The 10,428-nt window shown below is 39.8% G+C and overlaps 1 long non-coding RNA gene across 1 annotated transcript; it reads right to left on the reverse strand.

The window, feature by feature from the left end:
* Positions 1 to 4,732: 4,732 nt before the first annotated feature.
* On the reverse strand, positions 4,733 to 6,558 carry LOC140705509 (uncharacterized). Its single transcript, XR_013543118.1, has 2 exons — positions 6,136 to 6,558; positions 4,733 to 4,962 (listed from the first exon to the last, which is right to left on the reverse strand). It is a non-coding gene; the product is annotated as an uncharacterized LOC140705509 (long non-coding RNA).
* Positions 6,559 to 10,428: the final 3,870 nt, after the last annotated feature.

Below are 10,428 nucleotides of genomic sequence, written 5' to 3' on the forward strand. Positions count from 1 at the left end.
AACCAACAGGATAACTAATCAGATGACAAGAATAATATAAAAAGAAGATGGAAACTATAAATTGAAGAACAATACAGAGAGATAAATAGATGACAGATTCCTTTGAAGAAGAATCCTATGATGAAGAACCTGAACTTTTATAAATTAAGTGAAACTGTTCTGAAAACACTTGGAAGAAATATGGTAAATCACTAGGGTAAATGGAAAACAATAGACCTATTCCAAGCTATAGAAATGGAATCAGTCAAAATCCTAGCAAGAGTAAACCAGCAAGTATAGAGAACAATGCCCCACAGACTGGACATGGTCATTATATACAGTATTTCAGTGTCCTAGAAAGGAGATGCAAGAAGTTCAGTAACTATTAGGAACATTGTATTAGTTTCCCATGCAAGCAGTGTGATGCTTGCAGTGTTGCAACAAAAACGTTTACCTTATGTGGACTGAGAAATACTCAAGCTGGATTCTAAAAAGGAAGCGAAAGTAGAGATACTATCAAATATATATATTGGTTATTGGAACATACTAAAGACAATTGGAAGAAGGTCAGTATTTGCTTTATAGACTACAGTAGAGCCTTTGAATGTGTAAATCATGAGAAACGATGGATTATTCTAAAAGGAAAAATTTAAAGAAATCTTTGTGCCTCATCATTCTATTGTCCTGAGGCATAACCTATATTGTGGACAAGAAGCTACTGCTAGAACAGAATATAGAGAAACAAACTGGTTTTCCCTATGCAAAGGTGTCAGGGATGTATTTTATATCCCTGTTTTTTCAATCTACACTAGAATATATAATATGGAAAGCTGGGTAAATCCAGATGATGGAGGAGTAAATATCAGTGGAAGAAATACCAATATTTTAATATATGCAGGTGACATTAGATTACTGACAGAAAGCAGAATATTTGAAATGATTTCTGATGAAAGTGAAATAAGAAAACTCAAAACCAGGACTGAAGTTGAAGACAAAAATCAAAGATTACACAGCTGGACTGGAAATTGGAAGGGTAAGATCATCTACAATACTGTATTCACTGTTTACAGGTGTGAAAGCTGGACAGTGAAGAAAGCATAAAGGAAGATGTCAAGGAAAATTACAGGCCTGAGCAGAATGGAGTGTATTAATGAGAAGCCGTATTGATCAGGTGTGTTAAAGCTGAGTCAGGATGACTCAGCAGTGCTGATGCAACTCATGGATGATGCAACTCAGGGATGATGTAATGTGTAATCTGATTGGTCCTGTATATGTATATACAGTATGTGTGAATTGTACAGTCAGTTGTATCTTCTTCCTGCTTGAAGATCACTTCTACACGTTATGCTGCCAGAATGATGTAAATACTGCTGTAAATACATGTTGCTGAAGGAAATGCTGCTGGACTGTGTGTGAGTTATTTCTGGACTGCCTGGACCGCGAATTACTCTGCTAAAACCCGTGATTTCCACTATAAACGCTGACAGAAGATAATTAACTAATTTGAAATACAGTACTGGAGGATTGCTTTGCAGATGTTTTGGACTGCCAGAAAGGAAGTCAGTCATAAATGAAATAAGGGCTGAACACTTTCCAGAGACAAAAATAATGAAACTGGGGCAATCATACTTTGGACACATCATGGAAAAACAGGCTGGCTGGAAAACAGAATACAGTAATGCTAGAAGTTGAAGGCAGCAAGAAAACAGGAAAGGGCAATGAGATGAGTTGATTCCATGAAGAAAACCACAGCCCTGAGTTCGCAGGAGCTGAGCAGAGATGTTAGTGATAAAACATTTTGGAGGTCACTCATTCATAGGGTTATCATAAATTGGAAACAACTTGACTGCACAAAACAACAGGTACTATTAAGGTGGCCACATTGAAATCCCACCCCCGCCGAAAGAGGAAGGATTTACATTGTTTAAAATGAAGACTGAGATGTTCAAAACAACTGTGTGCACCAATTTATATAGAAAAATGTAAATTGATTTTTAAAAATTATCATTTGCATAAAAATACATACAGCTCATCATAGGAGGGAAAACTATGGCCAGGTGGCCTGTGTGTCTGCTCGGGCTTCTGTTCTGGTGCTAAATGTCAATTCACAACTTCCCTGTTTTGCCTTTTTAAGTTTTTTTTTTTAAAAAATCTCTAAAGTAGATAACCCTTAAATAGAGGAAGCTTTCAACAGAGAACTGTACTTAGATAATCTTTAACTTAAGGAGTGCTGCCTTTAAATCAGAACATGCGGACAACATGGTACCGCTTGCCCAGATCTTGTAACATTTATTGGAGCTAATCACAAGCAGTGCTAAAGTAGAATAAACAACATCCCAAATGTTTGGTTTTCAGGGACATCCTTCTATAGACTGTGGGAATGTACTTGAGTAGTTCAAATAGGACTTCTTGCTTGAGAGAGAGACAGATATGTGCTTCTGTGTGTGGCAGAATGTGAAAGAGAAATAGGAAAGAGAGAGAAAGATGAGAGTGAGCCGTCCCCTCAAATAGAAGTTTGTTTAGTAGAGGAAGGAAAAGGAAAAGAGGAGGAGGAGTTTACCAGTGTGGGAGGAGGATATAAAAGATCAGAGGAAAGAGGGAGTTTTCAGTACAGTATATCCTGGGGAGAGAGAAGGAAAGAGGAGAAAAGTAGAGAGAGAGAGAGAAAGGTGAACAGAGAGATGAAAGAGTGTGTGGGTTATTAGAAGATTTCCCTAATTTGAAGGTAGGAGGATTACTACCTGACCCCGACTTGTCAAAGGGAAAGGGAACATTGACAGAGGCGCTAGAATGGACAGTTGTGGTCTTTCTGCGCGGACCAGGTCACTTGAGGAAGGTGATCCGACCAGACCAATCCTTCAGCCAACCACCACTGGAGGGAGTTTGGGCCAGACACCCTTGTTGCAGGACAATTTGCAGGGTTCAGAGTGCTCCGACCGGGAACGTTTTGGACCAGCCCCTCAATGAACCGTGCCAGTTTACAGTCGGAGTTCTCACCTTCACACTTTGGACAGTTGCCAGATCTCACTTGTTATGAACCCATAGAAGTTGTTGTGGAATCAAGAAATGTTAAACCAAATAAATCTGTTAATATTTCAAAAGAGGCTCAGTCGTCATTTCCCGCCAAAAGAGAGGAGCTGCTTCAAATGTCTAATGAACCCAATCACACAGAAGAGCTGTTAGAATTCCTTGTGCAAAAGAAGGAACTACAGGTGGGAGGGGAAAAAATTCCAACAAGCAAGTTCATGGAATATCTATGTTAATCTGTTACAGTAAAAACAGCAAACTGTCTTTTGGGTATGATAGCTCGGTGGTTTAGGTATCTGGATACGGAGCTAGAAGCTGAGAGTCCACTTTCCCACTGTACCTCCTTGACAGGGGCTAGGCTCGATGACTCGTGGTGTACCTATCAGCTTTGCAGTTCTAAGATGAATTATTATTATTATTATTATTATTATTATTATTATTATTATTATTATTATTATTATTATTATTATTATTATTATTATTATTATTATCATCATCATCATCATCATCATCATCATCATCATCATCATCATCATCATCATCATTATTATTATTATTATTATTATTATTATTATTATTATTATTATTATTATTATTATTATTATTATTATTATTAATTAACCTTAAAAGCTGATTTATTATAGCATAAGCTTTCATGAAATGGAGTCAAATGCATGGCACTTTTAGCAACATAGAAAAGCTTAGTAGAAACTTCTTCTCATGACTGACAACGTTATACAGATGGAAGGTGATAATGGTATGGTGTGTAGGAGTAGATACTTCCAAATTAAGTTTGGGCCCTACTTGCTACCCTGACAGTATCGCTGTGCATTTCAAGGAATATGGTACCGAACGAAAAATCCATATTCCCTATTTGAGAACCAATTGAGTATTATGGACAAGGTGTTTTGGACCAGAGAGAGTGCAGTTCAAATCCCACACTGGGTGGCAGTAGCTCTTAAATGACGTAGGATTGCAGGCGTATGGGACATAAATTTGCACAGATGTTGCATATGGTAATGCATGTTGGAAGAGATCTGTGGCCCTTGGAAATAAATTTGGGACTGGGATTTCATGGCCTAGGCCTAGAAACATCCCGGTGGGTTGACCTTGAGCAAAGATATCACCCTGTTCCTGAAGCAGCAGATTTAAGCTTGTGGTGGCTAAATAAGGACAGTAATGATAATAATAATAATGATAAAGATGTGACTAATAGACTGCTGCTGTTTAATAGCATTACCACAAATGATGTCCTCTGAGGTGGACAGTTCCTCCTGCCTAAATGAAAAGACACCCTGGCAGAACAACTGTGTGTCATCTTCCTCACAGACTGCATTGAGGAAGACAGAATTATCCCTGTGTATGCCATCTTGATGTCTTAGGAAAGGCTGGATAGAAATACGAAAGAGACAGCAGAAGCCAGCACTTGGGTGGGGGGTGGGGGAGAAACTACAAGTAATCATTTAAGGTGGGGAGGGGGGTTTCACAGTTGGGTGCATCCACTCTGCCCTGCTGCTCTTCTGTCATCTCTAAGCTGACTCCAGGTGAGATGTGCAATGCTGGCAGATGATGCCCTTCTCTCCATCTGGGGCAGGTAAAGCTGGAACAACTCTCTGGTGTCTGAGTGCTGCTGAGCTGTCATTAGTATGCAAAGAATGTGAGGGGAGTGAAAGACAGAGAAAGTGTGTGTGTGTGAGAGAGAGAGACAGAGAGAGAGAGACAGAGAGAGAGAGAAAGGCAGTTGTTTTATTCATGGCTGGTGATATTACAGACTGAGTGAAAATCACATTATCGTAATGGGAAAGTTAGAGTTGCTGAGACGATGCCCTGAAGCCTGCACGCTGATTGGGGTGTGATTGCTATCTGTATTTATATGTAGAAAGCAAAGTTCACTCTCAGTTCAAGATGGTGGCGCCTGCTTCCTTCATGCTACATAATTCTTCAGCAGGGAAAAGCCTGGAAGAGAGAGGAAGCGTGTAAGTGCTTAACCAGGCATGGGAGGGGGACGGACTTTGAGAATGCCTGGTGAGTCCCTCCCTGTCTCTCCCCACCCCATCCCATCTCCAGCTACCCCAATTCAGGTGTAATCAAGGAGATTCACTGCTATTTCCTTTTCCCTTTTTCTTTTAACCAAACAAATCTTACCAGAGTGGCAAATATACAGCTCAGTTTTACCTGCAGCTGATGAGGGAGAAATACTGAACAAAAGACTATAATTCAGAAATCATGGAGAAGAGGTTTGAAAACAATAACAGATAAAACTCTGAGTTCCCAATACAAGTTGTGACCACCCTCAATTCACTCTTCACCTGCAGAGGCTTTAACAACTGATCTGTCATGTTGGCTATCAATATTTCAAGACCTCATTGAGTCTTCTCTGCTCTTTCCTGTAGGCTGTCAAGTTTAACTAACACCTAGTGAGGAGACCTAGGGTCCGAGATGCTTGGGTTATATTCCCTGTCACCTAGGAAGAACATAGTAAAGGAAAGATCAACATGGTCCATCTATTAACCAGAGAAGGTTTGCTAATCCATCAGTTGAGCCTCGTGGCGCAGTGATTAAACCACTGTATTTCAGCCAAAACTGTGCCCACAACCTGGGGTTCAGTCCCAGGTAGCTGTCTCAAGGTTGACTCAGACTTCTATCCTTCCAATGTCGGTAAAATGAGTACCCAGCTCGCTGGGGGGGGTGCTATGTGTAGCCTGCATAATGAACTTGTAAACTGTCCAGAGAGTGCTTGAAGCACTATGGGGCGGTATATAAGCAGCACTACGCTTTGCTTTGTTAAAGAGTTGAAAGAGCCATTGAATTTTGCCCAAAATGCTTAATTTGCTCAATTTGGATATCATCAAGTCCCACCACTTTGCTGTTCCTGCCTCACCTTAAGGTTCTTCTAGTTTCACCAAGTTGAAGACATTAGAATGTTCATTGGATTCACTCTGAATATCCCTTTGATGTTTTATTTTTATTTCGCGTTGGTTGGTCTTCCCTGCCAGGAGCAGCTGGTGTGGTATTTGATCAGGAGTTATATTTGCATACATTTTATTTAGATTGTTGCACACATTTCAGGTTCTAAATATTAAACCAGAAGAGGCTAGGCTGAACCTATGTAGAACAAAAACAATGCACCTTGCCAAATGGACAAATGCTGAAGAATGTCTCCCATCGGGATTGGGCTCTAGCTCTAGCTGGACCATCTGGAAGTCCCTTAATAGCCTAAGAAATGAAGTAGGAAGATCAAAGAATAATAAAGTAAAATGGGCTTACCTGAATACAGGACAAATTTTCTGTGACTGTGGAAAAATTCAATCAATGTAGCACTTGTGTGCATGCAATTTATGCCCCGCCATCTATACAAAAGAAGATCTAGCAAAAGAAGATCTAGCAAAGCTGAGATAACAATATTGAAGTAGTCCATTTCTGTTCAAAGAGAGTCTAATCATCTTAACATGTTCATTTGTTTTTAATTTTACCTATAGTTCATATACATCCATAATTGTGCAATTGTGATACAAATAAATAAATAAACAGATAAATAAATAGATAGATAAATAGATAAACAAACAAATAAATAAATAATCATAGGAGGAGCTGCTGGAAGGAGCTTACTTTTTCCTTCACTGCCAGGAAAATAAAAATACTTGGCTCCTACTGTTGGTTCCGGTGGGATCAGAAAACTGAAGGGAAGTACAGCCATGCCTCTGTCATTGTCCAAGGCCAAGATCCAGTGAGCAGTTGAACCTCTTACCTCCCAAAGGATCACACAACAAGGAGAAGGCTAGTACTGTATAGCCGTCTCCATTGGCCAGGGAAGGACAAGCTGAAAAGAAGCTGCTTGCCTCATCGCCAGCTACCTGTTGCCATGGAACTGAAGAACTGAAGGGAAGGTGATCCACCCGGTTGGAGGCTAGTGGCTGCTGGGTTGTGTTGGCACATATGTGGGAAAAGTTACTGTAGTATAACAAATCACTGTGAGAGTCATTGAATAGAAGTGTATAGAATCATTCTTGAAATAAATCTCTATATTGACGTCAATCTACATGAATGGTGTTCCATGAGCAACCCAAAGAAGCAGCTGTGACTTCGTCCAGGAGAGGGCACTGTGGCACTAGGTAGCCAGGGTGTGGTCCTATCCAGCCCCTAATTAGAGGTAGCAAAGAGGGAACAGGATGAGGTATATGAGTGACGACAGTGCAGACTGGAAATATAGTTGCTTGCTAAGGCCATATGCAATGCTGGCACATTACACAACATAGTTTTTGCTGTCTGCTACTAGGCAGCTTCAGTGAATACAGTTTGTCAGCTACCAAATGTACCATCACTGTGTGTTACCATTTTTAAAAAATGCAGTGATGGTAGGAACTCTGTGATTAAGCTGCCTAACCAAAGCTTGAAACAGCTCCTTCTTAGGATGACCATGTTCAACATTTCTCAGGCAGCCTTGCCAGTGGCCTGTGACCATGGCTGGCTTGTAGTGGGCAGGAGGGGAGCAAGTTCTGAGAGTTTTTGTCAAAACAGTAACTGTTCCAAGCTCTGGATAAAATGCCCATTGAGGCACTCTTCCTTAACCTTTGTGCCCTTGAGATGTTTGCACCACATCATTTTAATATATTTTTTAAAAAAGTCTAATCCATTACACTTGGGATTGATGGAATTTGTAGCCTGAACATCTGGAGGATCCCACTATTGAGGCAGATTGCTGCTGTAATGATTCTGTATGCTAACTATACACTGTTTGTTCTTTGTTGTTTATGGTCTGTGTTCCCTTTTTGTGCAAAGCATGTTTTCTTTAGAACCCTTATTGTCCAGGTTCCCGTGCACTCTAAGCTGGAGGTGAGGAAAACCAGTTATCTTTGAGATGTTCCTGGATTTTAGCTCCCATAAGCCCTAGCCCACATGGCTAGTGAATGGAGAGGATGGGAGTCAACAGTTTCTGGAAGATGTAATTTTCCACTCTTGCTGTAAGCTCTATAACCACGAGTAAAGGGCAATATGCCTATGTGCATTGTATTGGATAAATGAGATGGGTGCTCCCTGAGTGGAATTTAGTGTGGCATAAAGACAGGTGAACTCATCAGAAATCTGCCCTTTGCTGGAGTTATGATGGTGAAAAAGAGGGGCAACTTTGTGGGTGTCCTAAAGGACTTTGGTAGAAGTATTTTATGCAATGGTTGTTGGAGGTTTTTCAGGCTGTTTGGCCATGTTCTTATTTTATGTGACTTCATTTCATTATTATGTATTTATTTTATTTGATTTCTGTATCACTCATCCACCTACCAAGGCCACTCTGGGTGATTCACAACAGAAAATAAGACAATAATCTACATCAACAAACCAAAATAAAATAACTACAAATAGTAAAGAAAAATAAACACACACTAAACATTATAAGCCACTTATAAACATTATGAACTTAAAATAACCCACAAAAACAAGTCATGATTTCTCTTCTTCTAGAGACATAACATTTTAATGATGCTGAAGATAGTAGTAGAATTAGCCTCTGAGCAGTCCTGTAGGGGCAGGAGGGTTTGCAGGGTTGAAGCACCATGATTTCTTTGGATGGTGGGAAAATGTTGCAGCAGTGATGTGATCTACAAACTCTCAGCTCAGATTTTCTTTTCTTTCCTTGAGTTTTGTTATGGTCCTCAGAGCATTGTCAATGAGGGATTTTTCCAGCAACAAATATATATTCATTGAAGGCCCACACAGAGGAACTGTTCCCAACAATAGATAAATAGATAGATGATCTATCTATCTATCTATCTATCTATCTATCTATCTATCTATCTATCTATCTATCTATCTATCTATCTATCTATCTATCTATCTATCTATCTATCTATCTATCTATCTATCTATCTATCTATCTATCTATCTATCTATCTATCTATCTATCTATCTATCTATCTATCTATCTATCTATCTATTGTTGGGAACTGTTCCTCTGTGTGGGCCTTCAGTATATAAATTTAACAGGTATTATTTGGTCATTGAAGGCCCACACAGAGGGGCCTCTGTGTGGGCCTTCAATGACCAAACAAGACCCGTTAAATTTACAAAAGATGAAAACTGTAGAATCAGATGGTTGCCTTTGCGATAATACCTTTCAATGCTAGGAAAAGTCAGAAAAACAAAGAGCCAGCAGTCTTGCACTGGAGTTCTGTTGTGTCCTTCCCTTTTCTCATGCAATCTCAGATTTCTCCAGAGCAAGTTCAATACGCTGATCCTTGCACTGCCCTTTGCCAGCTCTCTCTGACTGCTAGCTAGGCTGATATAGTATTCTCTTGTGGCGTTCTGCCAGCCTAGCAGACTGACATCATTGGCAATGGCTGAATGCCACTAATGAAATCCATCAGACAAGAAACAACATAAGACAACAACAAACAACAAACCAAAATTAAAGAAGACAGAAACATTGTGTCACCTTAAAGACTAGCTGCTCCATTTTAACGTGAGCTTTCATGGATCAAGCCTGAGGAGTACCACTAATGAAATATATCAGACAAGAAACAAAACAAAACAAACAAACGTTGTCTGAGGAAGTGTACTTGATCCATGAAAGCTCACATTAAATTACAGCAGTTAGTCTTTAAGGTACCACAGTGTTCATATCTTATTTGTTTATTCATTGTTCTTCTTTTCTTTTGTTTCTTGTCTGATGTGCTTGTACAAACTAACATGGCTACCACTTCAAAAACTAATGAAATACAGTAGTTTCTTTTTTGATTCTGGGAAGTGCAAGAATTGCACAAAATGAGGCAAAGTTGCAACTCCCCCCCCGAATAAAACAAGGAACTCTTAAATTAAGCGTAATCTGCCACTGCCAGTGATATAATTTCCAGTACACTGCTGTAGTTCTGCAAGAAGATACTGGCCAGTGATTATTAAGCTGTGTATTGCTGCTCTTTCACTGTGTATGTCTATTGCTGTTTGTGTGCATATGGATGCATATGGATGAACACTGTTGCCTGCATTTTTTGCCTTCCTTGGGGACGTGGTTACAAGGCGTTTATGATGCATACCTACACTTCCAAATTTACACCAGACCAATACCTTTGAGGACCTGTAGGAGGCTTGCTCCTTCCTCTGCTCTGCCATGCCACTAATTTAACCCATTGTTGCCCTTTCTGTTTATAGCATTATCCTGGCACAAGCGTAATGGAAGTTTTATTGTAAATGCCTTACAGTGATATATCTTGGATTCTGAACATAGAAGGTAACATAGTAGTGATCCTGTCTCCATCTTATGAGCAAAATTTGTGCTTAGATTTGCACTGTAACACCATTACATCACAGCTTTGGATGTTTCCCTAAGGGTATCTGTCCTTCCAGGTAATAATCACTGCACAGCTAATATTTCACTCTAGGAAAAAAAAATTCTCCTTTTCCCTGGATGAGAACATGTTCACAAGCACTAAA

This window comes from Pogona vitticeps, chromosome 3 (assembly GCF_051106095.1).
Source record: "Pogona vitticeps strain Pit_001003342236 chromosome 3, PviZW2.1, whole genome shotgun sequence".
NCBI lineage: Eukaryota > Metazoa > Chordata > Lepidosauria > Squamata > Agamidae > Pogona > Pogona vitticeps.